The sequence below is a fragment of the Macaca fascicularis genome, chromosome X, assembly GCF_037993035.2.
Source record: "Macaca fascicularis isolate 582-1 chromosome X, T2T-MFA8v1.1".
In the NCBI taxonomy this organism is placed as follows: domain Eukaryota; kingdom Metazoa; phylum Chordata; class Mammalia; order Primates; family Cercopithecidae; genus Macaca; species Macaca fascicularis.
Window position 1 is genome coordinate 139,168,925 of NC_088395.1, and position 25,335 is coordinate 139,194,259.

General features: G+C 39.2%; 1 protein-coding gene and 1 pseudogene across 12 annotated transcripts in view; both read right to left on the reverse strand.

Moving 5' to 3' along the window:
• HS6ST2 (heparan sulfate 6-O-sulfotransferase 2) overlaps positions 1-25,335 on the reverse strand; it is a 356,277-nt gene that overhangs the window by 280,456 nt on the left and 50,486 nt on the right. The gene's annotated exons all lie outside the window — the stretch shown is intronic.
• On the reverse strand, positions 21,078-21,590 carry LOC135969298 (N-alpha-acetyltransferase 20 pseudogene; annotated as a pseudogene).

Here is a 25,335-nt window from a genome sequence, read left to right on the forward strand (position 1 = left end):
TTTGCTTCATTTTCAATATGGTCTTCAAAAACAAAAACAAAAAATTTATCCTGTAAATTTTCAACAGTATTTTTGTTAAAAATGTCCAATCGGGTTATAAGATTCTTGACTCCCCTTGTATTTCTGATAGTGCACACTCTTGCTACTCAAAATGTGGTCCATGGATCCGTAGCAGCAGCAGCACCTTGGAACTTGATAGAAACAAAGAATCAAGGTCTCATGCCAGAGGTACAAGATCAGAATTTGTGTTTCCCAAGATTCCCAGGTGATATGTATACAGTCATCCCTCAGTATTCGTGGAGTGTTGCAATGTTCCAGGACCCCTGTGGTACCAAAATCCACAAATGTTCAAAAGCCTGATATAAAATGGCAATGTAGGCCAGGCGTGGTAGCTCACACCTGTAATCCCAGCACTTTGGGAGGCCAAGGCAGGCTGATCACTTGAGGTCAGGAGTTTGATACCAGCCTGGCCAATATGGTGAAACCCTGTCTCTACTAAAAATACAAAAATTAGTTGGGCGTGGGGCTGCATGTCTGTAATCCCAGCTACCCCGGAGGCTGAGGCAGGAGAATCGTTTGAACCTGGGAGGTGGAAGTTGCAGTGAGCCGAGATTGTGCCACTGCCTCCAGCCTGGGTGACAGAGTGAGACTCCATCTTAAAAAGAAACCCAAACAAACAAATAAATAAAATGGCAAAGCATTTGCGTATAACCTCCACACATCCCCCATATGCTTTAAGTCATCTCTAGATTGCTTCTAGTATCCAATAAATGTAAATGCTATATAAAGTTTTTATACTGTATTGCATTTAAAATTTGTCTTATTTTTATTGCTGTACTATGTTTTATTGCTTTTTATTTGAAATATTTTCTATCTGTGGTAGGTTGAATTCATAAATGTGGAACCCACGGATATAGAGGGCCAACTGCATACATACTGAGTTTGAGAAGCATTGATATACGCAGTAGAGACATCAGAACATAAAGAGGAAGTGAGATGTGGTAGAATGAGGACCTGGACTCTGAGCCAAGCTTTGCCATTTGCTAGCATCTGACCTTGGGCACATTCCTCAACCTCTGAGGATGCTTCCTTAACTCTAGCAGCACCCCAAAGGGTTGTTGTGCTTGACTTACAGTATTCACTTGATAAACAGTAGTCACTGTTCCCACTGTTAAGATTTGTATTACATCTTAGCAATTGTCATTTGCCAGGGCTTAGTAAGCTAAAAATTTCCCTGTAGATGTAAATGGAAGGAAAGGAGAGGAAGCAATGTGCAATTGCTCTAAGTGGAGTGAGTGGCCCAGATGGTTCATAGGACTTATATTTGCAAAGTTAGGGGTCTGAGGCTCTATTGACTGTCTCTCAAGTGTGTGCCACTGGGCACAAAGGAGAGGACTGAAGCAAAGTCTCAGGGTATGAGCTCCAATGCTAGGCAGACAGCATTGTTCATGAAGTTCAACAGAGCTCTTCCCAGGTTGGGAGACATTCACCCAGGAGCTACGTGGCAGTGGAAGAGGAGGAGGGTGCCCTATGCCAAGATCTGCCTGAAGCCAAGACAGATAGGGTTGGGGAAGAGTGAATATGGCATTGAAGTCTATTGAATGCCACTAAACAGGGTGTCTATTTACTATAGGCATACAGCTTGCTGTGTTTCCCAAATACACAATCCCGAGTCTAATTTCCAAATGATAAGGAAAAAAGTCAGGCCCAGAGCCCAAACCTTAACACTCCAGATCCAGTGTTTTTCCCACTGCATCCCAGGAGCTTCATCCAGAGCTCACTAATTACCTGAAATCTCCATGTAATATGCTTTTGGCTCCATATAAAGTGGGACTGTTCAAATACATTTCTGGCAACTAGCAAATCAAAATTCGAGTGCTTTTGAGGGAACCACAGGTGAACTTGTGAAGTCCATTTTGAGGCTACAGCATCAAGATATAGTCATGATGGGTTTCAGGGTTTTTTTGTTGTTGTTGTTTTTGTTTTTTTGCAGGGGAGTGGGGAGAGAGATGAAGTTTTGCTCTTGTTGCCCAGTCTGGATTGCAATGGCCCGATCTCAGCTCACTGCAAACTCTGCCTCCTGGGTTCAAGCGATTCTTGTACCTCAGCCACCTGAGTAGCTGGGATTACAGGTATGCGCCACCATGTCTGACTAATTTTTGTATTTTTGTAGAGACAGGGTTTCATCATGTTGGCCAGGCTGGTCTCGAGCTCCTGACCTCAAGTGATCTACCAGCTTCGGCCTCCCAAAGTGCTGGGATTACAGGCATGAGCCACTGAGCCCAGCCTATTTTTATAATATAAAAGATCATTAGGAAAGTCATGTACTTCATTTTTAAAAGATGATACAGTTTCCAAAGGGACAGAATACAAGGCTAAAAGGCAGGAAGTCCAGTTTCACATGAGAAGCAGAATATGGCCAAGAAAACTAAGTGAATGCATACTTTTAAATTTCACTTCAAGTGCCACCAACTTTATTTTGGCTACAAAACCAAAACCCCTTCTTTCTTTTTGTCTTGCAGTTCAAATTCTATCACTGATCACTGATAGGTTTCCCTATTCAAATAAACGAATAAAATAAAATTTTTCTCCTCTAACTCATTACGTTTTACTGTCACTTAAATTTAACACAGGGAGCATGTCACCAGGAAGAAGGTAGCAATTGTATTACTTTATTTTGAAGTGTGTTCATTAATCTTACCATGGAGACAGAAAAATTTCTTATTTTGTTAAATACAATGGCTCCTCACTTTTCTAGCCTCATTACAGAAAGCAGTGTTGCACTGTGATAACTGAAAGTACTTCTCAATAAACCAAAATTATTTTTTAATTCTAGCTATTTCCATGGAAATCATTCTAAAATGTCATGTATACTTCTCCTCTATAAGGTACAATGTGTATAATGATACACATATAAATACACATATATATTTTATATATAAAGTACAGTGATTACAATTTAGCCTTTTCACTTATAGATTTGTGTGTATATGTAAAATATATATACATAAACACACATTTTATTCCGTGCTTTATGCGTGTCAGGCATTAGATGAGGGCTTTATATGCATTTTGTCTCAGTCTTTGGGAATATCTATTACTGTACTAGGTTATGATAATGTGATGCTCAATGATGATACCGACATATAAACAACTATCTGGCAGCTGGCCATACTTGTTAGCTCATCCGTTTCCTCTCATTGGTATTGATCATCACTTCTGCTTGCTGACACTGGGCTGTGGGTTCTAATCTGTTGCCTTACATCTTATCAATGGACTGACAGTGACTCTGAATGCCTGTGGTGTATACTACACGACTTTGATGAAAACTGCAACTACACGACTTTGATGAAAACTGTAGAAAACTTTTGGTTCTACAGGAGCGTCACTCCAATACTGTCACCAGGCAGATCTTCATGTTAAATAATTGGAGGAATAACAAACATGAAGAGTTTAAAGACTTTATGTTAAGTGAATTAATCCAGGCATAGAAAGACAAACATCATATGTTCTTACTTATTTGTGATCTAAAAGTCAAAACAATTGAACTCAAGGAGACTGAGAGTAGAAGAATGGTTACCAGAGGCTGAGAAGGGAAGTGGGGGGCTGGGGATGGGTGAGGATGGTTAATGGATACAAAAACAATAGTTACAAAGAATGAGCCGGGAGTGGTGGCTCACGCCTGTAATCCTAGCACTTTGGGAAGCCGAGGCAGGTGGATCACCAGGTCAGGAGATCGAGACCATCCTGGCTAACACGGTGAAACCCCATCTCTACTAAAAATACCAAAAAATTAGCCTGGCATGGTGGCGGGCATCTGCAGTACCAGCTACTCGGGAGGCTGAGGCAGGAGAATGGCGCAAACCTGGGAGGCAGAGCTTACAGTGAGCTAAGATTGTGCCACTGCACTCCATCCTGAGCTACAGAGCCAGACTCCATTTCAAAAAAAAAAAGAAAGAATAAGACCTACTATTTAATAGCACAATGAGGTAACTATAGTCAATAATAACTTAATTGCACATTATAAAATAACTTAAAGAGTGTAATTGGATTGTTTGTAACTCAAAGGGTAAATGCTTGAGGGGATGGATACCCCATTTTACATGATGTGATTATTATGTATTACATGCCTGTATTAAAACATCTCATGTACCCCATAAATACAAATATCTACTATGTACCTGCCTCGAAAGAGAAGGGCAATGTTAAAATCAGTGTTTTGCTCATATTAGGAACTCAGTGAATATTCTATGATTGGGAATTTTGAGCAGGTTATAATATGAACAGAGGGGTGCTATGTCATAAACATCTAAAAAGCGATTCAAAGTACCATGTGAGAAAGAAAGACCATCTAACCAAATCCAGGGCAAATGCCGATAATTCAAAGCATTAGAAGGATTTCAACAGCATGTGATCCATCAGGAAAGACGAACTGAAAGAGCCAACTAAGTCTTGAGCTTTGAAGGAACATGACATTTAAAGGCAGCAATGATTAAGGTCTAATCAGGAGACAGTGAGGAAGTCCACCATATAGTGTTGAAGGAAGCAAGATGACAAAATTATAAGGTGGAATTCTATCAGAAGGTGGAACATTTTAGAGGTTGAGAGATACCTGTTGCCAAGTAACATCAAGGCTCTTCCTGAGCTGGAGTTGCCTAAAATAGATACTTGGAGGTGCTGGGAGGCGGGGCAGGGGGCAAGGGATGCAAAGAATCGTGGTCAGTGCCAAATAATGCCGAGATCGATTTGGAAGAACAGGAAATCCCTTGCTTTCTTAACAACTCAGGTGAAGACATGAAGGCAAAAGTACAGAGTATGGAGTCAAAAAGCCTGGGTTCTTGTCCTAGCTCAGCCAATCACTAATTTGTATAGCCTTTAAGTATATAATTAAACCTCTCTATATCTGAATTTCCTCATCTATAAAGTGGTAATAGTAATAACACCCACCTCATAGGCAGACGTGAGGATTCAGTGAAAGAGAATACATAAACTTAGCACAGTGCAAGGCACATAATAAGCACTGAATAAATGGCAACTTTTATTATTCAGAGATCAGTGATATGACCTGCTCTTTAGATATCAAAAAAAAAAAAAAAATAGGGAAGGCAGCTCCAGGAATAGGGGAAATACAAAAAAGTGTGGATGTGACAACTTCTGCTCTATGCTGATATTCACCACCTCCCTCTGCCCTCTTCCATTTACAATCTTATTAACATATGTGTTTCAATTCTCACCATTTTGGACCTAGGGCGATTGGAGTCATTGTATAGTCTCAGACAAGTCACTTTATTTCTGTTGCTAAATATCCCCTTAACCATGATGCTGTTAGCCTGAGTGACTTCATGTTCTAAATCAGAAGTCCCCATCCCTGGGCCACAAATGGATACTGATCGGTGGCTTGTTAGGAACCAGGCTGCACAGCAGGTGGTGAGCAGTGGACCAGCAAGCATTACCACCTGAGCTCCACCTCCTGTCAGATCAGTGGCAGCATTAGATTCTTATAGGAGTGCCAACCCTATTGTGAACTGTGCATGCAAGGGATCTAGGTTGCGCTCCTCATGAGAATCTAATACTTGATGATCTGAGGTAAAACAGTTCCATCCCGAAACCATCCCCCACCTCCTCCTGTCCGTGGAAAAATTGTCTTCTACGAAAATGTTCCCTGGTGCCAAAATGATTGGGGAACACTGCCCTAAATGGCTTAATATCTTCCCAATAGTTTAGAAAACCAAATGTTTTCTCTTCTAGATGCTTCTACTAACTACTCAGTTTGAAAAAAAGGTGTCCTGTCATATATACTCTATCAACATAAGGTTTTATATATATATAAAATATAATATATACAAGCTTCTCTGCATTTTAATAAGCTGAAGAATTAGCCTTGAACAGCCAAACAATGAAAAGTTCAGCCTGACATCACAAACATGTATTAACAACTTTTGCTTCCAACCATGATGGAGTAAAAGCAATCAGATTAAACAACTGAAAAACCGGACAAAATACATGAAAAAAAAGGGCTTTCAGACACTAGACAATAGCCAGTACAAGATTCCTAGCCCTCAGAGAAGGGGGACAAATGAGGCACCCCTAAATCTTCCCTAGCTTACTGACTGGAGAGGCTTTCCACGATGCAATGCAAACAGCTCAGTGATTTCCTGCATTGAGAAGGCAGAAATCAGGAAACGGGGAGACAAAATAATTAAAACTTGTGGGAAAAAGCTCCAGAGAGAAGATAGCTACATAGGAGAGAGCTCTAGAGGTCTTCAGATGGATCCCTTTACGTCTCTGGCTGAGTACTGATTGGCATACGTATGGGAGGAAACTACCCAAGACCAATAAAAGAATTGCTAAAAAAAGAAAAAGTAGGAGGGCCAGTCCCCAGAAGCTCACAAAGACACAGGAACAGTTTGTGTTCCTACCAGCAGAATGGGAAGACTATGTTATGGTGCAATAATTAGAGCCCTCAAAAGTGTATTGTCTCGCTAGTGAAATAAAATTAGCTGCAGGCTAAAGTCTACATTGATGCTACCCTAAGAAAGTATAAAAATCAAGCCTCCGGCCGGGCGCGGTGGCTCACGCCAGTAATCCCAGCACTTTGGGAGGCCGAGGCGGGCGGATCGCAAGGTCAGGAGATCGAGACCACGGTGAAACCCCGTCTCTACTAAAAATACAAAAAAATTAGCCGGGCGCGGTTGTGGGCGCCTGTAGTCCCAGCTACTCGGGAGGCTGAGGCAGGAGAATGGCGTGAACCCGGGAGGCGGAGCTTGCAGTGAGCCGAGATCGCGCCACTGCACTCCAGCCTGGGCGACAGAGCAAGACTCCGTCTCAAAAAAAAAAAAAAAAAAAAAAAATCAAGCCTCAAAAGGATAAAACTGATTCCAATTAACTGCATGCCACTTCAAAGTTTAATAATATTTATTTATTTATTTTTATTATACTTTAAGTTCTAGGGTACATGTGCACAACGTGCAGGATTGTTACACATGTATACATGTGCCATGTTGGTGTGCTGCACCTATTAACTCATCATTTACATTAGGTATATCTCCTAATGCTATCCCTCCCCTGTCCCCCCACCCCACAACAGGCCCTGGTGTGTGATGCTCCCCTTCCTGTGTCCAAGTGTTCTCACTGTCCAATTACCACCTATGAGTGAGAACATGCAGTGTTTGGTTTTTTGTCCTTGTGATAGTTTGCTGAGAATGATGGTTTCCAGCTTCATCCATGTCCTTACAAAGTACATGAACTCATCCTTTTTATGGCTGCATAGTATTCCATGGTGTATATATGCCACATTTTCTTAATCCAGTCTATCAATGATGGATATTTGGGATGCTTCCAAGTCTTTGCTATTGTGATAGTGCCGGAATAAATATACGTGTGCACGTGACTTTAGAGCAGCATGATTTATAATCCTTTGGGTATATCCTCAGTAATGGGATGGCTGGGTCAAATGGTATTTCTAGTTCTAGATCCTTGAGGAATTGCCACACTGTCTTCCACAATGGTTGAACTAGTTTACATTCCCACCAACAGTGTAAAAGTGTTCCTATTTCTCCACATCCTCTCTGGCACCTGCTGTTTCCTGACTTTTTTAATGATCACCATTCTAACTGGTGTGAGATGGTATCTCATTGTGGTTTTGATTTACATTTCTCTGACGGCCAGTGACGATGAGCATTTTTTCATTTGTCTGTTGGATGCATAAATGTCTTCTTTTGAGCAGTGTCTGCTCATATCCTTTGCCCAATTTTTGATGGGGTTGTTTTTTTCTTGTAAATTTGTTTGAGTTCCTTGTAGATTCTGGATATTACCCCTTTGTCAGATGAGTAGATTGCAAAAATGTTTTCCCATTCTGTAGGTTGCCTGTTCACTCTGATGGTAGTTTCTTTTGCTGTGCAGAAGCTCTTTAGTTTAATTAGATCCCATTTGTCAATTATGGCTTTTGTTGCCGTTACTTTTGGTGTTTTAGACATGAAGTCCTTTCCCATGCCTATGTCCTGAACAGTATTGACTAGGTTTTCTTCTAGGGTTTTGATGGTTTTAGGTCTAACATTTAAGTCTTTAATCCATCTTGAATTAACTTTTGTGTAAGGTGTAAGGAAGGGATCCAGTTTCAGCTTTCTACACATGGTTAGCCAGTTTTCACAGCACCATTTGTTAAATAGAGAATCCTTTCCCCATTTCTTGTTTTTGTCAGGTTTGTCAAAGATCAGATGGCTGTAGATGTGTGGCATTATTTCTGAGGGCTCTGTTCTGTTCCATTGGTCTATATCTCTGGTTTGGTACCAGTACCATGCTGTTTTGGTTACTGTAGCCTTGTAGTATAGTTTGAAGTCAGGTAGTGTGATGCCTCCAGCTTTGTTCTTTTGGCTTAGGATTGACTTGGCAATCCAGGCTCTTTTTTGGTTCCACATGAACTTTAAAGTAGTTTTTTCCAATTCTGTGAAGAAAGTCATTGGTAGCTTGATGGGGATGGCATTGAATCTGTAAATTACCTTGGTCAGTATGGCCATTTTCACGAGATTGATTCTTCCTATCCATGAGCATGGAATGTTCTTCCATTTGTTTGTGTCCTCTTTTATTTTGTTGAGCGTGGTTTGTAGTTCTCCTTCAAGAGGTCCTTCATGTCCCTTGTAAGTTGGATTCTTAGGTATTTTATTCTCTTTGAAGCAATTGTGAATGGGAGTTCATTCATGATTTGGCTCTCTGTTTGTCTGTTAATGGTGTATAAGAATGCTTGTGAGTTTTGCACATTGATTTTGTATCCTGAGACTTTGCTGAAGTTACTTATCAGCTTAAGGAGATTTTGGGCTGAGACGATGAGGATTTCTAAATAGGCAATCATGTCATCTGCAAACAGGGACAATCTGACTTCCTCTTTGCCTAATTGAATACCCTTTATTTCTTTCTTCTGCCTAATTGCCTTGGCCGGAACTTCCAACACAATGTTGAAGAGGAGTGGTGAGAGAGGGCATCCCTGTCTTGTGCCAGTTTTCAAAGGGAATGCTTCCAGGTTTTGCCCATTCAGTACGATATTGGCTGTGGGTCTGTCATAAATACCTCTTATTATTTTCAGATACATCCCATGAATTTATTGAGAGTTTTTAGCATGAAGGGCTCCTGAACTTTCTCAAAGGCCTTTTCTGCATCTATTGAGATAATCATGTGGTTTTTGTCTTTGGTTCTGTTTATATGCTGGATTATGTTTATTGATTTGCATATGTTGCACCAGCCTTGCATCCCAGGGATGAAGCCGACTTGATCGTGGTGGATAAGCTTTTTGATGTGCTGCTGGATTTTGTTTCCCAGTATTTTATTGAGGATTTTTGCATCGATGTTCATCAGGGATATTGGTCTAAAATTCTCTTTTCTTGTTGTGTCTCTGCCAGGCTTTGGTATCAGGATGATGTTGGCCTCATAAAATGAGTAAGGGAGGATTCCCTCTTTTTCTATTGATTGAAATACTTTCAGAAAGAATGGTACCAGCTCTTCCTTGTACCTCTGGTAGAATTTGGCTGTGAATCCATCTGGTCCTGGACTTTTTTTGGTTGGTAAGTTATTATTTATTTCTTCAATTTCTGAGCCTGTTATTGCTCTATTCAGAGATTCAACTTCTTCCTGGTTTAGTCTTGGGAGAGTGTATGTGTCCAGGAATTTATCCATTTCTTCTAGATTTTCTAGTTTATTTGCATAGAGGTGTTTATAGTATTCTCTGATGGTAGTTTGTATTTCTGTGGGATCGGTGGTGATATCCCCTTTAGCATTTTTTATTGTGTCTATTTGATTCTTCTCTCTTTTCTTCTTTATTAGTCTTGCTAGCAGTCTATCAATTTTGTTGATCTTTTCAAAAAACCAGCTCCTGGATTGATTTTTTTGAAGGGTTTTTGTGTCTCTATCTCCTTCAGTTCTGCTCTGATATTAGTTATTTCTTGCCTTCTGCTAGCTTTTGAATGTGATTGCTCTTGCTGCTCTAGTTCTTTTAATTGTGGTGTTAGGGTGTCAATTTTAGATGTTTCCAGCTTTCTCTTGTGAGCATTTAGTGCTATAAATTTCCTTCTACACACTGCTTTAAATGTGTCCCAGAGATTCTGGTATGTTGTATCTTTGTTCTCATTGGTTTCAAAGAACATCTTTATTTCTGCCTTCATTTCATCATGTACCCAGTAGTCATTCAGGAGTAGGTTAATCAGTTTCCATGTAGTTGAGCGATTTTAAATGAGTTTCTTAATCTTGAGTTGAAGTTTGATTGCACTGTGGTCTGAGAGACAGTTTGTTATAATTTATGTTCTTTTACATTTGCTGAGGAGTGCTTTACTTCCAACTATGTGGACAATTTTGTAGTAAGTACAATGTGGTGCTGAGAAGAATGCACATTCTGTTGATTTGGGGTGAAGAGTTCTTTAGATGTGTATTAGGTCTGCTTGGTGCAGAGCTGAGTTCAATTTCTGGATATCCTTGTTAACTTTCTGTTGCATTCATCTGTCTAATGTTGACATTGGGGTGTTAAAGTCTCCCATTATTGTATGGGAGTCTAAGTCTCTTTGTAGGTCTCTAAGGACTTGCTTTATGAATCTGGGTGCTCCTGTATTGAGTGCATATATATTTACGATAGCTAGCTCTTCTTGTTGAATTGACCCCTTTGCCATTATGTAATGGCCTTCTTTGTTTCTTTTGATCTTTGTTGGTTTAAAGTCTCTTTTATCAAAGACTAGGACTGCAACCCCTGCCTTTTTTGTTTTCCATGTGTTTGGTAGATCTTCTTCCATCTCTTCATTTTCAGCCTATGTGTATCTCTGCACATGAGATGGGTCTCCTGAATACAGCACACTGATGGTTCTTGACTCTTTATCCAATTTGCCAGTCTGTGTCTTTTAATTGGAGTATTTAGCCCATTTACATTTAAGGTTAATATTGTTATGTGTGAATTTGATCCTGTCTTTATGATGTTAGCTGGTTATTTCACTCATTAGTTGATGCAGTTTCCTCCTAGCATTGATGGTCTTTATAATTTGGCTTGTTTTTGCAGTGGCTGCTACCGGTTGTTCCCTTCCATGTTTAGTGCTTCCTTCAGGATCTCTTGTAGGGCAGGCCTGGTGGTGACAAATCTCTCAGCATTTGCTTGTCTGTAAAGGATTTTATTTCTCCTTCACTTATGAAGCTTAGTTTGGCTGGATATGAAATTCTGGGTTGAAAATTCTTTTCTTTAAGAATGTTGATTACTGGCCCCCACTCTCTTCTGGCTTGTACAGTTTCTGCCGAGAGATCTGCTGTTAGTCTGATGGGCTTCCCTTTGTGGGTAACCTGACCTTTCTCTCTGGCTGCCCTGAACATTTTTTCCTTCATTTCAACTTTGGTGAATCTGATAATTATGTGTCTTGGAGTTCCTCTTCTCAAGGAGTATCTTTTTGGCATTCTCTGTATTTCCTGAATTTGAATGTTGGCCTGCCTTGCTACATTGGGGAAGTTCTCCTGGATGATATCCTGCAGAGTGTTTTCCAACTTGGTTCCATTCTCCCGGTCACTTTCAGGTATGCCAATCAGATGTAGATTTGGTCTTTTCACATAGTCCCATATTTCTTAGAGGCTTTGTTGATTTCCTTTTACTCTTTTTTCTCTAAACTTTGCTCCTCACTTCATTTCATTCATTTGATCTTCAATCACTCATACCCTTTCTTCCAGTTGATCGAATCAGCTACTGAAGCTTGTGCATTCGTCACGTAGTTCTCATGCCATGGTTTTCAGCCCCATCAGGTCATTTAAGGACTTCTCTACACTGTTTATTCTAGTTAGCCATTCATCTAATCTTTTTTCAATGTTTTTAGCTTGTCTGAGATGGGTTCAAACTTCCTCCTTTAGGTCAGAGAAGTCTGATCGTCTGAAGCCTTCTTGTCTCAACTTGTCAAATTCATTCTCCGTCCAGCTTTGTTCCATTGCTGGCGAGGAGCTGCATTCCTTTGGAGTGGGAGAGGTGCTCTGATTTTTAGAATTTTCAGCTTTTCTGCTCTGTTTTTTCCCCATCTTTGTGGTTTTATTTACATTTGGTCTTTGATGATGGCGACATACAGATGGGGTTTTGGTGTGGATATCCTTTCTGTTTGTCAGTTTTCCTTCTAGCAGTCAGGACCCTCAGCTGCAGATCTGTTGGAGTTTGCTGGAGGTCGACTCCAGACTGTTTGCCTGAGTATCAGCAGCGGAGGCTGCAGAACAGCGAATATTGCTTAACAGCAAATGTTGCTGCTTGATGATTCCTCTGGAAGTTTTGTCTCAGAGGGGTACTCGGCCGTGTGAGGTGTTAGTCTGTGCCTACTGGAGGATGCCTCCTAGTTAGGCTACTTGGGGGTCAGGGAACCACTTGAGGAGGCAGTCTGTCCATTCTCCAATCTCAAACTCTGTGCTGGGAGAACCACTACTCTCTTCAAAGTTGTCAGACAGGGACTTTTAAGTCTGCAGAGGTTTCTGCTGCCTTTTGTTCAGCTATGCCCTGCCCCTACAGGTGGAGTCTACAGTGGCAGGCAGGCCTCCTTGAGCTGTGGTGGGCTGCACCCTGTTTGAGCTTCCCGGCCGCTTTGTTTACCTACTCAAGCCTCAGCAGTGGCGGGCGCCCTTCCCCCAGCCTCACTGCCGCCTTGCAGTTCGATCTCAGACTGCTGTGCTAGCAATGAGCAAGGCTCTGTGGGCGTGGGACCCTCCTAGCTAGGTGTGGGATATAATCTCTTGGTGTGCCGTTTGCTAAGACCCTTGGAAAAGCACAATATTCGGGTGGGAGTGACCCAATTTTCCAGATGCTGTCCATCACAGCTTTGCTTGGCTAGGAAAGGGAATTCCCTTACCCCTTGCACTTCCTAGGTCAGTCGATGCCTTGCCCTGCTTCAGCTCACACTCAGTGCACTGCCCCCACTGTCCCGCACCCACTGTCCAACAAGCCCCAGTGAGATGAATCCAGTAACTCAGTTGGAAATGCAGAAATTGTTCCTATTCAGCCATCTTGGAACCACACCCAAAGTTTAATAATATTTAAAGAAATATGATAAAATAAAGCTCTCAAAAATATAAAATCCATAATGTCCAACATCCAATAAAAAATTATCAGACATGCAAAGAATTAGAAAGATACAACTCTTAAATGGAGAAAAATCAATCAGCAGAAACAAACTAAGATGACACAAATTACAGACTTAACACATAAGAACATTAAAATATAGTCATTATACATATATTCCCATTTAATAGAGGAGCTGGGGGAAAGACTGGTCATGTTAAGTAGAAACATGGAGGGTACAGGAAAGACTCAACTCAAACATCCAGACACGAAAAATACAGTTTCTTAATGAAAAACACATAGGCTGGGAGTTCTAGTACAATAGACGCTGCAGAAGAAAAGATGAGTGAACCTAAAGACATAGCAATAGAAGCTGTCCAAAATGAAATACATAGAGAAAAAAGACTGAGACAAACAGAACACAGCGTCAGTTAGCTATGGGAAACACCACAGGGTTCAATGAAGTACCAAAATATTTGAAGAAGAAGGACCAAAAGTTTTGCAAATTTTATGAAAACTATTAATGTGCAAGTCTAAAAATTTCAATGGACTGTAAGCCAAAAATAAAAGGAAAAAACCACACCATAGCAAATCATTATCTAAGTACTGAAAAAATGTGAAAGGTGTTAAAAGGAACAAAGATAAAAATGATGGCATACTTCTCATCAGAAGCTGTGCAAACCAAAAACAACAGTGTGACATCTTTGAAGTATTGAAAGAAAAAGCTGACACCTTATGATTCTATTTCCAGAAAAAAAAACAAAAACAAAAAACTGTCTTTCAAAAATTAGGTGAAATAAGGGAGCAGTCTGAGAAAATTACTGCCAGAAGTCCAGCTGTTTTTGGATCAGTTATCATCGGTACAGAGAAACGCTATTGATTTTTATAAGTTGTTGCATTTCCTTATTAGTTTTTATCATTTTTCTATCCATTACCTTGTTTTCCTTCTGCAGATGGTCATATCAACTGCAAGTAATGATAGTTTTATATCTTCCCTTTCAATTCTTACACTTACTTCTTTTTCTTTTTTTGAGGGAGAATTCATTGCAAGGAGACCACCACTATAATAAATAATAAAGTTCTTTCATCACAGGGAAAATAACACCAGATGGAATGCTGGAGCTACAAAAAGGAATGAAGAACACTGTAAATGATAAAAATGTGAGTAAATATTAAATATTGTTTCTCATTTGTAAAATATCTTTAAAAGATAACTATTTAAGTCAAAAATAATAGGCCAGATATAATGCCTGTAATCCTAGCACTTTTGGAGGCTGAGGTGGGAGGCCTGCTTGAGGCCAAGAGTTCAAGAACAGCCTAGGCAACATAGCAAGATCCCATCTCTAATAAATTAATTAATTAAATAATAATATATTGTACTATACATGGTATAACATGTAGAAAAATGATGAAAAAGGTAGTTCAAGGACTGGGAGGAGGAAAATTAAAATATGTTGTTATAGGTTTTCACATGAATAATATACCCTCTAAAAGGGTATATTATTATTTCAAGGTAGAATATTAAAAGTTAGAAGGATGTTATTGTAGGCAGCTTCTAAGATGACTTCCGATGATCCACAACATCTATTATTCACGTCATTGTGTAATACCTGCCCTTTGAATGGGTGATGGATATAATGACTCATAACAAATGGAATATGTCACTTCCAAGATTATGGTACAAAAAAAAAAGACTCTGGCTTCTCTCTTATTCACCTTCTCTTGTTATCTTTCACTTTCTCTGATGAAAATAGCTGCTATATGGCAAACTGCCCTATGTAGAGTTCCATGGGGCAAGGAACTGATGGAGGTTTCCAGCTGACAGTCAGTGATGAACTGAGGCCCTCAGTCCAACAGACTACAAGGAACTGAATCCTGCCAACAACCACACACATGAGCTTAGAAGTGTATCCTCCCTCAATCAAGCCTTCAGAAGAAATGACTGCAGCCCCAGCCAATATCTTGATTGTAGCCTTGTGAGAGACCTTGAGCCAGAGAACCCAGCAAAGCCATACCTAGATTCCTAACTCACATAAACTATTAGATAATCAATATTTGTTGTTTTAAGCCACTAAATTCGAGGGCAGGTTGTCATGCAGCAATATATAACCTAGTTATATATGTGTACTAATACTAAATTGTTACATATTTTATGTCCTGGAATAAACACCAGGGAAAACACAAAATAAAGAGCATTACTAATGAGCCTATAATAGAAATAACATGAAATCTTAAAAATAATCTTTCCAATAGGCAGCAAAAAAAGAGTTTAAAAGGACCAAACATTTATTGAGCATCCACCATAGTAAAAGCAGGGAGTCATATGCTAAGAATATAAAGTCCCTGCCTGGTCTTAAGAAATTTCATATTGTCAGTATTGGACAAGAACTCAATTACAAAAGTACAAGAAGGAAAACAATTCTAGGTATGGTACCCAAACATCCTATGCCTTGGCAGCTTAAGGGCAGAACTGTCTCTCAGGTACGGGGAAAACCAGGGAAGCAGATTTGAGATGGAGCTTGAAGAATGGCAAAATTTTCAGCAAGCAGAGATGTAAAAGAAAGGCAAAATATCCCAAGCAAAGAGTACACAGGATCAAAGGCTCAGCTGAGAAAGCTAGAGAGATATGTTGAGGGGGAAAGTTGGAGGAGGGAAGGCCAGAGACTTTACAGGAGACCCAGAATATTGCTTTGTAACAGAGATCTAAAGAAGAGAGGGTGGTATAAAGGGGTATGGGCCGTAAGATTTAATGTTGTTGAAGGACTAAGGAGGGCACTGGAAAAAAGGCCACTGGAATTGGTTGAGGCATAGGCACAGTCTAATCCAGAAATTGTATCAATTTGCAGCCCTCCCTACTACCAGACCAGTGACACATATCACTCTTTTTTTTTTTTTTTTTTTTTTTTTTTTTTTTTTTTTTTTTTTTTTTTTGAGACAGGGTCTTGCTTTGTTACCCAGGCTGGAGTGCAGTGGTGTGATCTCGGCTCACTACAGCCTCCACCTCCTGGGGTCAAGCAATCCTCCCACCTCAGCTTTCTGAGTAGCTGGGACCACAGGCGTGTGCCACCATGCCCAGATAATTTTTGTATTTTTTGGTAGAGACGGGGTTTTACCATGTTGCCCAGGCAGGTCTCAAACTCCTGAACTCAAACAATCTGCCAGCCTTGGCTTTCCAAAGTGTTGGGATTACAGGTGTGAGCCACTGCACCAGGCCAGATAACACTAATTAATGACAGTACTGAGACTTTACATGGCCTCAGATTCCTTCTTAATCCTTCAGGCAGCTACTACCAAAACATCAGAATTGGTACAGGAGATGAAATGTATTTGTTACCTGTGGCCTGATAATTTAAGAAGCCTGGTCTGTAGGGAATGAAGGATATAAAGACCTTACTTTGGCATCCAACAAGGAGGCTCATTGTATATAGGGTGAAAAACAAGAAGGCCGTCCTCTAACTGGGAAGTTTGTAGTCTTTTCAAAATCATGCATATCTTAGAAGGATAAAATGGAGCAGGCTTTAGGAAGGAAGTTTACAATTTCCAAAGCAACAAGACCACCTAAATCCATCCTAAATCAATAGCTTAAAGAAAAAAGGAGAATGGACTTCCTCAACCTGATAAAGAATAACTAGAAAAAACCCACAACTAACATCATACTTCATGGTGAAAGAATGAATACTTTCCCCTTGAGATCAGAAACAAGACAAGGATAATTGTTTTAGCCACTGTCATTCAACATTGTACTGGAAGTTTTAGGTAGGCTAATTAGGCAAGACAAGGAAATAAAGGTACCCCAATTGGAAAAGAGGATGTAAAACTATTTGCAGACAACATGATCCGGTATATAGAAAATCCTAAGGAATAAACTAAACATTTATTAGAACTAATAAACAATTTCAATAAGGTTGCAGGATACATGACCAATATACAACAATAATTTTATATCTATACAGTAGCAATGGACAAACCAAAAATGAAATTAAGAACACTGTTCCACTTACAATAGCATCGCTAGAAATAAAATACTTAGGAATAAATTTAATAAAATAAGCCTAAAATTTATACTCTGAAAACTAAAATACATTGTAGAAAGAAATTAAAGAGGACCTAAATAAATGGGAAAACATCCCATGTGCACGAATCAGAAAACTTTATATCGTTAACATGACAATACTCCCCAAATTAATCTACAGATGCAATGTAATCCCTATCAAAATCTTACTTTTCTTTACAGAAATCAATGAGTTGATCATAAAATTCACATAGAACTATAAAAGACCCAGAATATCCAAAACAATCATGAAAACTGGAACAAAGTTGGAGGACTCACTTCTCAATTTCAAAACATTAACCAAGACAATAAAATATGGTGTTGGCATAAGTATAGAGGAACAGAATTAAGAGTCCAGATCTTCATATTTTTAGTCAATGATTTTCAACAAGGATGCTAAAACAGTGGGGAAAAGTCCAGTGAGAAAACAATAGCCTTTGTTTTACATCACAATATCAATTTTTATTACATAGGATTTGTGACCATTATTTTGCAGCACAAATATATGACTTTCCTGTTTTCATGCTGATATTTCACAATCTATAATATATAGTTTCTTAAAAGATAAACTCAAAAAAGTAGTTTTTAACCACAATTCTGTTACTTGGTTTTAAAAAATTACTATATATTATGTTACAGTAATTGATATGCTAATTTTATAGATTAGTCATAGCATACATACAATGTTTTCATCCATATGTACAAATTAAAGACTGCGCAGTAAGCACCCATGTGGCCATGGACCAAATGTAGCTATAGGACATGACACTGCCCTGAAGCTTCCCTTAAGTCCCTCAAGTCAGTAACATCCCCTCCCTCACCAAGAGGTCTCCACTTCTTCACTTTTTGATCATTATCTTCTTGCTGCTTGCTACCTAATATAGCAATATTAAGTAGTGATAAATTAGGTATTACCACCTAATATAGATGGAAATAAATTAGGCATTGCCAAGTAATATCTAATTTACCACCTAATAGAGTTTAATTTCTCCTGTTTATGAACTTCATATAAATGGAGTTATATTTTACATTTTTTTGATTTACCCTTCTCAGTTAATATTGTGAAACTTAGCCTCGTGTGTTGTTTAGCATTCCATTGTATGACTATATCCTAAGTTGTCCATAGTCCTACTGTTAAAACTTTCCGGCTTTTACTATTAAAAACTAAGAATATTCTCATTTTGTATCTCATAGTGCAATATCTAAGGTCAATAGTTACAAAGTCATTCCTGGGTCAAAAGAGTATGCATATCTTCCACTTTATTAGAGCGTCAAACTGTTTCCTTCTTTTCTTTTTTTTTCTTTCTTTTTCCTGTGTGTGTGTGTGTGTAGAGACAGGGTCTCACTCTCACCCAGGCTGTAATGCAGTGGCACAACCTCGAACTCCTGGGCTCGAGGCATCCTCCTACTTCAGCCTCCTTAGTAGATGGGAGTACAGGCCCACACCACCAGGCCCAGCTAATTTTTGTTTGTTTGTTTGTTTGGTAAAGATAGAGATTTCACTATGTGGCCCAGGCTGGTCTCGAACTCCTGGGCTCAAGCAATCCTCCCAAGTTGGCCTCCCAAAGTGCTGAGATTACAGACGTGAGCCACCACAGCGAGCCCCAAACTGTTTTCTAACCTGCTTGTACCAACTTACACTCACAGAATTGAGTAAAACTCCATCCCCACAGTACCAAGGCTTGGTGCTTTGGACATTTTTAGTTTTGCCAATCTCATGGTATGATGATGCTTCATCGTGATTTTAATATGCATTTTGATTACTAATAAGGCCAAATACATTTTTTGTTTATTGCCCATTTACTCTTGTCTTTTTATACAGTACTTAATGGTCTTTCCCTTATTTATTTATTTATTTATTTATCCCAGCTATAGTTCTTCTCTGTGTATTCTGGATAACCAACAAACACTGTTGTAATGTTTTTGCAAATATCTTCTTCCAACTTGTGGTTGGCCTTGTTATGATCCTTATGACATCTTTTGAAGAACAAAATGACTTCACTTGAATGAAACTGAATATATGAACTTTTCCTTTACAGTTACTGCTTCAAGTGGCTTGTTGAAGAAGTTATTTTCTATCCTGAGGTCATGGAGACACTCTCCAATATTATCTATCTCTAAAGAGAGTTTTAGCTTTACTTTTCACATCTAGATTTTTCAAAAATCTGGAATTCATTTTTTGTGCATATGATAAGGTAGTAATCTGGAAAAATGTTTTCCACACATGGCTGTCAAATTGTTCTACCACACTTACTGAAAAGTCAATTCTTTCACCACTGATCTGCAATTTCCCCTCTAAGAAATGTCAAAATCCATGTATTCCTGGATCTGTTTCTCAAATTCTGTTCCATTGGTCTAGACAACTACTACAACACTTACACAAAGTCTTATTTATTACAGCCTGACATTTGGAGGGGCACGTATGCCCATTTTGTTGTTTAAGAATACCTTGTCAGTGGAGGTGGAAGGATCATTTGAGCCAAGGAATTTGAGACCAGCCTGGGCAACATAGGGAGACCCCATCTCTATATTAAAGAAACAAATTAAAAGAATATTTTGTTTTAATTTAGCTATTTCCATTACGTCACAAGTTTAAGAATCAGCTTAACAGCCTAGGCAACATAGTGGGACCTTGTCTCTAATAAAAAAAAAATTTTATTTAGCCAAGTGCGGTGGTGCATGCCTGCAGTCCCAGCTACTCAGGAGGCTGAGGTGGGAGGATCACTTGAGTCTGGGAGGTTGAGGCTGCAGTGAGCCGAGATCACGCCACTGCATTCCAGCCTGGGTGACAAAGTAAGACTGTTTCAAAGAATCAGATTAACAAACCCCACAAAAATACTTGAGGTTTTGATTGCAATTACACCGGATCTGTGGATCAATTTGGGGAAAATTACCAGTTTTATAATATCACGTCATTTAATCTACAGGTGCAGTCTCTCTGCCCACTTAGCTAGCTCATGTTGAATGCTTCTCAGTAAAGCTTTATAAACTTCAAAGAGGTCTTGCATGGCTTTTGTTAGGTTTTTCCTAAACACTTAATGTTTTTGATAACATTGCAAATGACATATTTCTCTAAATGTTATTTTTTGTATATAGAAATGCAGTTGATTTTTGTACTGAGTTTATATCCAACTTCTTAAACATTATTAATTCTAAACATTTATTGTAGATTCTTATGGATTTTCTATTTGTACAATCACATCTATGTAACGTAAAACTTTTGCTTCTTTCTCCTCAATTCTCCTATTATTTTATTTTTCTCACTGATACAGTTTGAACATTTGCCCCTTCCAATCTCATGTTGAAATTTCATCCCCAGTGTTAGAGGTGGGGCCTGATGGGAGGTGTTTGGACCATGAGGGTAGATCCCTCGTGAATGGGCTTGGTACTGTCCTCATGGTAATGACTGAGTTCTCACTCTAGTAGGTCCCTCGAGAAGTGATTCTTTTTTTTTTTTTTTTTGAGATGGAGTCTCACTCTGTTGCCCAGACTGGAGTGGCTCACTGCAACCTCCGCCTCCCAGGTTCAAGCAATTCTCCTGCCTCAGCCTCCCGGGTAGCTGGAATTACAGGTACCCACCATGCCCAGTTAATTTTTGTATTTTTAATAGACACAGGGTTTTACTATGTTGGCCAGGCTGATCTCGAACTCCTGAGCTCAGGTGATCTGCCCACCTTGGCCTCCCAAAGTGCTGGGAATACAGGTATGAGCCACTGTGCCCAGCCAAGAAGTGATTCTTAAACAGAGCCTAGCACTCCCTCTCTACTCTCTTCCTCTCTCACACAATGTGATGTCTGCTCTCCCTTGCCTTCTGCCATTAGTGGAAGCTTTCTGAGGTCACCCCAGAAGCAGATGCCACCATCACATTTCTTCTACTGCCTACAGAACCATAAGCCAAATAAAACCTCTTTTCTTTATAAATTACCCAGCTTCTGGTGTTCCTTTATAGCAACATAAATGGACTAAGACACTTGCTTCCCTGTTCTATCTAGGGGTACAGTAAATTATTAAAGGGCTAACCAAAGGCATCCTTGTCTTGTGCCTTTCTGAAATTTCCTCCAATAACTCTATGAATTTAACAGCCAAACCAAGATATGTAAATTTTGGGCAACAGAAAGAGCTGTGGCATAACTGTGCCATTCTTCTTTAGCTACTGAACCTTCTGCTTTACCCACAATATAATCCATTAACTTTCCACTAGATGCCCGAATACTCTGGCAAGATATTGTAAATAAAAAGGAATCTTGTAAGTTTCTGTACGTGGCTCCAAGTTAATGTTGTTGAAACTGAACAGGTCATTACAGATGAAGCCCCAGAGTGTGGTCATCATGCCACCATCACTGAGGCCTGCTTGCCACAACCTCATACTCACCCCACTGGAAGTTGCCCCATGCATGGCTGCTATGGGGCAGGGAGGGAACTGCTAACAATAGCCTTTTCAGCAAATGATTCTGGGTCAAAATCCACATGCAAATGGACAAAGATGGACCCCTACTTTATACCATATTCAAAAATTAACTTGAAATCGATCAGAAACAGAAATGTGAGAGTTAAAACAATAAAACTCTCAGAAGAAAACAGTTGTAAATCTTCATGTCCTTGGATAGACAATGACTTCTTAGCTATAATGCCAAAAACACAAACAACAAAAGAAAAAATACATGAACTGGAAATCATCAAAAGTTTAAACTTTCATGCTTCAAAGAACATCAAGAAAGAAAACTCACAGAATGGGAGGAAGTTTTTGCAAATCCTGTCACTGATAAACGACTTGTACCTAGACTATATAAAGAACAATTATAACTCAAAAACTTAAGACAAGTAATCTAATTTTCAAATAAGCAAAGAATCTGAATATTTCTCCATATAAAATATACAAATAGAAATTAAGCAGATAAAAAGATGATCAATATAATCAATCATTAGGAAAATGCAAATTAAAACTTCAATGAGATAACACTTCACAAACCTGCTAAAACAGCTATTTTGAGAAAGACAGATTATAAGAAGTTTTGGAAAGGATGTGAAGAAACTGAAACCTTCATACATTGCTGGTGTAAACATAAAACGATGCAGTTACATTGGAAAACAGCCTGACAATTCCTCAAATGATTAAACACAGAGTTATCACATGACCAGCAATTATACTCCATGAGAAATGAAAACATATGTCTGCACAAACGGTTGTACACAAAACATAGCAGCATTATTCGCAATAGTTAAAAACTGAAAACAATCTGAATGTCCATCAACCAATGAATGAATAAATTGTACATTTATGCAATGGAATGTTATTCAGCAATAAAATGAAATTAATTACTGCTTGATGCTACAACATGATGAACCAAGAAGACAGTCACAAAGGACCACACACTGTATTTGTCCATTTATGTGAAATTATCAGAACGCACAAATCTCTAGAAACAGAAAGTAGATTAGTAGTTGCCTAGAGGTGTGAGGATGGGGAGACTATAGAAGTGAAGGCTAAGGAGTGAGGGGTTTCTTTTCTGGGGAATTATAATATTCTAAAATTGATTGTGGTTTTGGATGTACAACTTTGTAAATATACTAAAAATCACTGAATTTTACCCTTTAAATGGGAAATTGTATGGTATGTGAATTATATATCAAAAAGGTAGCTGACTTACATATAGGTTTCTTGTGCCATTGTTTTTCTAAACTAGAAAGGATATAAGTATTTCAAAGCCAGACCCATTGAAGAACTCCACTGGAAAAAAAAAAAGAAAGAACTCCACTGGAAGCCCAGGTTTGGGATTAAGAACTTCCAGGGCCTGCAGTTTGCCGGACTTCACCCAGCATGGAGCCAGTCACCAGGCTGTCAATTCTGATTAGAGACAATGGGTAGCTATGAGGTGTTACAGCCTGGCTACCATATAAATGTGATTTTCTGCCTGAGCAAATTCTGCTCTAATTAAGTAAAATACTTTTAAATGATTATCAAAACAGGGCTACTCCTCAGTTCTCTCAAAACATGAAAATGCCAGAATTTTAATGCCTGGGGGTTTCCCAAAGTGAGTTGAACATGCTCTTGTTTCCTGAACTGAGGCAGACAGAGGTTTTTCAACTGTCACCTCCACATTGATTCAATTTATCTCATGGCCCAGTGGCTACACACTGGTATATTTGCCACAGCTAAAGTGGAATTAGCAACACAAGACTATATACTAGGACTAAATGCAAAGAAGTAAGCAAACACAGTGCCTTTACTAAGAGCTATTGATTGGAACTCTTTTTTAAAAACAAAACTTTAAGGCTAGTTTTTTTTCCAGCTACACTCATGAAAAGAGAATGCTTTCCTGAGGTTGAGGAAGGTACGGAGGAAGGGGCACATATTGTGAAGTCATTCCTCAAACCATAACAAATTGAAAGCTGTGGTTTAATATATAACCCAGATGGTCAGTTTTGTAATGATTTTACATTTACAGTATCTTTTTTTTCCTGGGGCATTATATTTCATTTGGCAATAGTTCTTATCCTGGTTTCCCTCCAGCTGCATTTCAAAGGAAAAAAAATGTACATTACTTCATCTTGCGGTTTAATCTTGGTATACGAAACATTACATCAGCAGCAACAATTTCTTGTAATCACCTCTGCCCTGTAGCAAGGTCCTTAGGGAGATAGTATTTCGTGCATCATAATTTAACCACCACCAAGAATGATCATCACTTAAATAGCTACAGAGGTGGAAATAAATGAGGACGTCAGATGCCCCCACCCATCCTGCTTAAACTACATTCTTCACTGGATAGAAGATGACAATAATTGAGCATGACTTTCTAATATATTCACATTCACTCTACCATTTGCCATTCTGGAATCCTGAAAGCCTTCAAATTTGGTCCTGAACCTTATAATGAGAACATTTTATTAGTTTCTTTCTAATTCTTGTCAAAACTGGTTGCTATGAATCTAGACTGTTACCAACAGTTCCTGGAATTTTAGTTAAGAATAAACTGTAGATCCAAACAAATCTAAGCATCTTATTTTAGTAAAATGCTTTCTACTTTATAGCTGGAACAAATCATCCCAGAACCAATTCTTGTTCACCAGTTTTGCATGGTCAACACTGAATATGAAAGAACATAACCTTGAAAAGTATAATCACCCAGGAAAAAAAGGGAGGAGGGGAACAAGAAGCCTAGATTTGGGCTCCATTATCTTTTCTCAGTGGGCAATGTACAAGGCTACTTATATACATGCTTTCAAAGAGCATGATTTTCTTTAAGTCACTACTAAAGAACACCCTGATGATCAATACTATGGAGAATTTAGATTTTGTTAGTGCCTTCACTAATCCCATTGATGAAATTATAACTGTGTTAGAAAGAAGAATGGTGGGCATTTTATGCCTATCAGACATAAAGCAGGAAAGTAAAACTTGCAGAGTTAAAGGCAAGTCAGTTCCAGAGTAGAAAGTAAAATTCCGGCCTTATATTCCCTTGTTCCAGGACCTAGCCCACACAGGAAAGGTTTTATATTTCTAGCACTGGTTCCTTGCCTTTCATCCATTGCCTCTGTAAATACAAGCCTCTGATAGAATAGGAATCCTGCAGCATGACATATGTTAAAAATCTTAGAGGGGGCTGGGTGTGGTAGCTCATGCCTGTAATCCCAACACTTTGGGAGGCCGAGGCAGGTGGATCACTTGAGGTCAGGAGTTTCAGACCAGCCTGGCCAACATGGTGAAACCCCATCTCAACTAAAACCACAAAAATTAGCCGGGTGTGGTGATGCAAGCCTGTAATCCCAGCTACCAGGGAGGCTGAGACAGGAGAATCACTTGAACTCGGGAGGCAGAGGTTGCAGTGAGCCGAGATTGCACCATTGCACTCTGGCCTGGGTGACAGAGCAAGATGTCATCTCAAAAAAAAAAAAATCTTAGAGGTGAACTATTTGTCAGTATTTTACCAGTAGCCTAGTCTCATGGGCACATAAAAGACCATTCCTAACTCATTTCCTTCCCACTGCTCCTGGCCCCCTAACCATCCTGATCCCATCCTGCTCCTACCAAAAATTCAGCAGACAAACAAGCTTGAAGGGAAGTTTCATGCCATGAGCCTCTGCTGCTAACTCTTGAATTAGATACACCAACAAAGCAAAAATTTTCCATTGGGAGTTCCAGACGGCAATGAGTTTGTCAAAGAATTACCTCTAAAAAAAGGGCTTAGCCAAGGACATCATCAGGCAAGGACATTTGTCCTGGGGACAAATCAACCTCAGG